The sequence below is a fragment of the Amphibalanus amphitrite genome, unplaced genomic scaffold (genome assembly GCF_019059575.1).
Source record: "Amphibalanus amphitrite isolate SeventyFive unplaced genomic scaffold, NRLGWU_Aamphi_draft 000054F_arrow, whole genome shotgun sequence".
Classification (NCBI taxonomy): Eukaryota; Metazoa; Arthropoda; class Thecostraca; order Balanomorpha; family Balanidae; genus Amphibalanus; species Amphibalanus amphitrite.
This window is the reverse complement of record NW_024881550.1, coordinates 1,044,517-1,050,354: the sequence shown is the minus strand read 5'-3', so window position 1 is coordinate 1,050,354 and position 5,838 is coordinate 1,044,517. Positions and strand designations below refer to the sequence as shown.

General features: G+C 46.6%; 1 long non-coding RNA gene across 1 annotated transcript; it reads right to left on the bottom strand.

Annotated features, from left to right (window-relative positions):
- Positions 1 to 1,994: 1,994 nt before the first annotated feature.
- Positions 1,995 to 2,842, bottom strand: LOC122378052. The gene is made up of 2 exons (XR_006255972.1): positions 2,667 to 2,842; positions 1,995 to 2,171 (listed from the first exon to the last, which is right to left on the bottom strand). It is a non-coding gene; the product is annotated as an uncharacterized LOC122378052 (long non-coding RNA).
- Positions 2,843 to 5,838: the final 2,996 nt, after the last annotated feature.

Here is a 5,838-nt window from a genome sequence, read left to right as displayed (position 1 = left end):
CGACACACAGTTACTAGATTCCACCGACCCCGCATCTCTGTCTACCCTAAAAGCGAGACAGGAGGAAAGCCTCAGTGCTGTTCTCAACTACTTCACGTCAAACTCTTTGAAAATGAACCCATCGAAGACTAGCCTTCTCATTTCTAGCACCCCCAGAACCTGAAGAAAGCCTCAGCTTTCCATTTAAACCTACCGGGACATGTACTCAAGCCATCTTCTCAAGTGAAGATGCTAGGTGTAACCATTGATCCCAGCCTATCCTGGGAAAAGCACATTTCCAGTGTCGTCAAAAAATGCAATGCCGTCCTTATTTCTCTCTACAGTGTGGTTAAATTCATTTTACGTTAGGGGGAGGATGCAGCAAAAAGGCCGGAGAGGATGTCGTTATTTTAATAAAACTTGACTTCGATCCTTTTTAAGCACTTTTTCATATATTGATACGTCACGAGAAAATGATGTAGACATATTAAATACTAATAAAACTGTGAGCGCATTGTGAAATTCGGGATGTCAAATGAGGTTTTTAAGGCGGGTCATACCTACATTTTAACATTTTGGTTATTCGAATGGTTGTCTTGGCGTCTTGTGAGATTTAGTTCGTGTTTCTCTTGCTCCAAGACGTTTGGGTTCGTGTTAACCCTATTCCTGGCGGGGGGGGCCTCAGGAGCCCCCCCTGAGGTTTTTTGGTTATTTCTCCCAAACGCGTTGAGCTAGGAAGCTCAAATTTTCTGACTTTTCCTAAAAGGCTTCTACGCAACATGTCTGAAAATTTTGAGTTGATCTGACCTCAGGTCAGGTCACCAGAGGCGGTTTGGTGACCCTACCTCAGAAAAGTTTGCAATCACGCCAGAGCTAGAGTTTTTGACCGATCAATTTCTTCTCTTCAGGCTTTAGTTAGGGTACCAGTATGTGCAATTTGTATATCTTGGAATTTTGATATCGGTGACCTAAGGTCAGGTCAGTTTCGCGACCTCCCCATTATTAGTCAATGGGGGAAAAATCAACTCCCTGTTTTTACCACTAAAACGGGTCGGAATGGCCCCATATACCATACATGACTTCATATACGATCAACCTTCACTACCTTTAGGTCTGTTTTGCTGTTGGGCAGCTGTGAGGTCATGTGACGTCATCAAAGGTCACCAAAGGTTTTTGGCCAATAACTCCGTACAGGAACAAGATACAGACGCGTGGATGGTCTCATTGTGTTCAGATCGTCAAGACGCATCGAATGATATACATGATGACCTCGAGGTCACGTGACCTGAGGTCAACCTTTGACCTTGACCTTTCGAGGTCAACATATATATCATTCGATGCGGATTGACGAGAGGATCACGATGATGCCCTTAGTTTGTTCCTATCTTGACTAATTCGAAAGTTATTCGAGAAAAAACTCTCCATGTCTAGCGCCGCCATTTTGACTTTTTCGACCCATGTGACGTCATCTTTGACCTGACCTGAAAATGACCTTAGTGAAAATTGTAGATCTTGACCGTGCGTATGCGATGCCGTTTACCGTTTGTCGCTGCGATGTGTAGTTTTTGAGATCTGAAGGGGGGCCGAATCGGCCCCCCCCCCGCCAGTTTCTTGTCCCGGCGGAGCCCGCCAGGAATAGGGTTAAGTTGTGACTGTCGTGAGGATGTTTTTATTTATATTTTCAGGATGTCATTATACTTTTCATTATGGATCGATTTCCCCGCAACATTGCAATTTTGGACACACTGTCTCTCTACAAAATTCGACATCACCTCTCAGCTGATGTTTTGAAACTTCTCATTCAATGTCATGTCTTCCCCCACATCATTTACTGCCTCTCAGTCTGGGGCGGGGCTGTAGGTTGTCACCTCAAGCGGGTGCAGAAAGTCATTAATTTCGCAGCTAGAATCGTATCTGGGGCGAAACACCGTGATCACATTTCCCCCGTGTTGTCTGCACTGGGCTGGCCCAAAATCACGGATTTAGTCACCTATCGCGACAACATTCGTGTTTTCAGAGCGCTGAAGGACCCGCTCGCTCCCGCGGCATTACGCACTTTGTTCACAACACGGGCGGCTGTGTCTGCGCGCGCCACACGTTCCACGCTGTCGGGTGCATTAGAGTTACCAAATTATCGCTTATCAATGTCGAGACGAGCTTTTTCCTACCGAGCGGCAACCTCCTGGAACCACCTCTAGGGGCGGATCCAGAAAATCTCCAAGGGAGGGGCCATTAGAAACCAGGAGGCCCCCCCCATAATCCCACCTGTTGGAGGCCCCTTCTTCCCACTTGTTGGGCCCCCCCCCCAAAAAAAAAAACTGCGTCTATTGAGCTTATCTAGCTGTTCAGGCAACATCTCAACATCTGTGCAGGCTTGGAGGCCCTCTGTGCAGGTTAGGAGGCCCTGTAAAAGTGGTCATCTCTGTGAGTATAAGAGACCTCCAAGTTATGAAAAGCCTTACCAATCTTCTAACAAAGGAGTCTTCTCAGCTAGTCTTCTAAGAAATAACTAAGTGGGTAGGTTTAAAAAAAAAAAAAAAACTCATCGGATTTCGGCCACTTTATTTTCAGGAGGCCCCCTTTTCAGCTTTTTAACTTTTTAACTTTTTATTTTATTTTTGAAAAAAATCGGCCAAGGGGGGGGCCATGGCCCCCATGGCCCCCCCCTTGTATCCGCGCCTGACCACCTCCCACCCACCACCACTAGCTCTGGAACACACGCTGAGTTTCTTCGCCACCTTGCTGCCTAGCGCTTTTGCCTTCTGTCATATCCGTGAAAATTGTGACGCGCTGGCTGCTCTGCACTCATCAGTCTACTGCGGCAGTGTTTGTGCATGTGTGCGTGTACGTGTGTGTGTGTGGGGGGGGGGGGGACGGGCTAGGTGTACCATGTCTTTTGTGTGTGTGATCGAATCAAATACTAAACCATGCAATGGAATGATTCGAAATACATTGAACTGAACTGAACAAATGACTGCCGATCAGTTCCTCTATTTGCTCATATTAAGATAGTCGTCAGCGAGACTATCCAGCGAAAAACAAACCCGCCGAGACGTACCACTAACAACAGAGAGCGTCATAGCGGCAGGTCGACGGTCGACACCACTGCTCTCCTCAGAGAGCCTGTCAGCTGGGAGCAGGGTGCGCGGACGACGATCTGGAAGACGATAACGCTGACGAGTGTGCGCTCTCATAGACAAAGCTTTGATGCTCGAGCATGGAAACGGTTGAAAATCATTACCGAAGTATCCATATGAACCCTCTTCTCACTTATCTAACAGAAGGTTGGGTAGGTAATTTGCTGCTAAAAAAAAAACATATTAACTTAACAACCTATAGTGAAGTATATGTATTTGTTGGCTTGATCACCAACCTGACATGTAGATCACCAACCTGATGATCCAACCTGATCACCAACCTGATGACATGTAGATGTACAGTACAAAGAGTACATGTCATGCATTCCAATCGCGCTAGCATGCATTTCTATTTAGTATGCTGTTTTGTAGGGGAGACCCAGGCGGTATATGCCCCCTGGAGGTATGGGCCATCGCAGTTTTAAAGAAGTTTTGCGTTTTTTGCACATTTGACTGCGTAAATTGGCCAAGTGATCTCCATGAAGCAAGCTGTTGGCCGCTTATGCGGTTCCTGGGCTCTAAGAGAGCTCAAGGTAGATCCCAGCTACGATTATTGTTGTCAATATCGAGAAAAGAATATGAAACATGACACCGGCCCATACCTCCCGGTTTATTATGCTGGATCAAAAAAGCGCATGATTTATTAAAAGTTATCTCGAGACAAAATAGTTGATCCCAGATGCCTAATGTTAGGCACACTTTACAGGCAGCGCAATTTCACGTACGCAGAGTGAATAACTAGGTCTAGCCGCTGCCCACAGGAAGAAAATTGGAATTTCATAAAAGCGGCCCATACCTCCTGGGTCTCTCCTATGTATGTATGTTTTGTGAATTCAGGACTCGGGGCGAGTAGCTGACCTGTGGGTGATGCAGCAGCAGCAGCAGCAGCAGGGAGGCGGCAGGGAAGTCCATGGTGTCGAGGCAGTTCATGGCAGCTATGAGCCGATGGTGGACAACTGTCAGTGGTGCGCAGCATTGGCAGAAGCTGCAACACCCACTGAAGGAAGAAACGGGCTCCGTGTCAGCATATGGGCGGAACGTGGAATACTGCAACTGTCAGTACGTTGGAACGTGCAGAGGTCGGCACCTACGGCCCGCGGGCCAGATCCAGGCCGCGACCATCTGACGTCCGGCCCGCGGCTGGAATCAGCAACTAGCATTGTGTGCCGGCCCGCAGTTCCTTCAGAATTGACTTTTTCCCTACAAAAGTGGCTACCGTAAGGTGGGGTATGGGCCGGTGTCATGTTTCATATTCTTTTCTCGATATTGACAACAATAATCGTAGCTGGGATCTACCTTGAGCTCTCTTATTTGAGACAGTATTTAAAATTACTATAAAATAAAAACCACTTAAAATTTATGCTTTTTTGCTCAGGTGATTTACTGCTCGATTCCACACCTCCCTGAGCAAAATTATCACACAAAAATCAAAAGATCTTCATTTTATAACGATTTCAAATACTGTCTCAAATAGCCCCACTGTCTCAAATAGCCCCACTTTACGGTAAAGTGTGCATTGGGACAATAGTTCTTCCCACAGCGATTTCACTTGTGCATTTTCATTCACTTTAGGTTTTAATTTTTAGTCTTGCCGCCTGCCGGCAACATTTAACACGCGCCCCAGTGGCGGTCTCAGCCAACTTCACGCCAGTGGGAGGGGGGGGGGGGGGCATATGTTACCACCCACCTCTAACTCAAAAACTAAGAGGGCTAGGAAGACGCGGTAAAAAGCAGTCGGTAGCTTTCGATGCGTACGTTTGAAAGTATTCCAGTTATTTTTCATCTTAGAGCAATATTGGGGTCACCAGAGGTCATGTAAGGTCAAAATTTGCGATTTGTCCTTATATTTTTCAGAAAACATGTCATTATCTCAGGAACTATGATAGCTAGAAAAACGCATGGAAAAGCAATCGATAGCTTTTGAACTCTTCTTTTGATGAGATCATCGTCAAAAATGACCTCAGGTCAACGGTTTAGCCTCCAGAGGGCAAAAACTCCAAAAATAGCTGTTTTTACGTTTTCGACGATAACTTTTGACTAAAAAGAAAAACACGACATTTCTATTGCCAGAATCGTGTTTCTCTCGCCAAGACGCGTCGAATGAATTAAAATTGACCTTGAAAGGTCAACTTGAAAATTTGACCTCAGGTCAAGGTCATGACCTTACCGGAAAAGGTCATGTTGCATATCACTCGATGCATCTCGGCAAGACAAACACAATGAGGTCATCCCCAGCGTTCTATCTCTTTCCAATAGAGTTATTGGCAAAAATCTGTTTGTGACCTCAAATGACCTCTGTCACCGACGAAATGAACTGGCTCTTTCGTTTTACCTACATTTGACGTGATCTATCGCAGTACTGGTCGTGCCCCGTGAGCCTGGACCAGCTCTTGTGTTAGTTTCTCGTCTCATGTTCTAATTGGCTATAATTTGTCACTCGCGCTATCGCTTCACACTTGAAGGCTGAGCGTGCTCGCCGCGCACCGTATCCTTTTACCGAACGTGCTGCGTGAGCCTTTTCGGACTTTTCTCACCAGTTTCCAGTGTCACTTACTGAGTGCTTTTGGACGTACGACATTATTGTTCTCTTTGTCCGCGGCGGCTTCTCGAGTCGCGGCGGGCAGTCTCCACTTGAACGTCACCGAGTACCAGGGCTGCGGAGTCGATGGATTTTCGGCGACTCCGACTCCGACTCCGGCTTTCAAAAACCAGCTCCGACTCA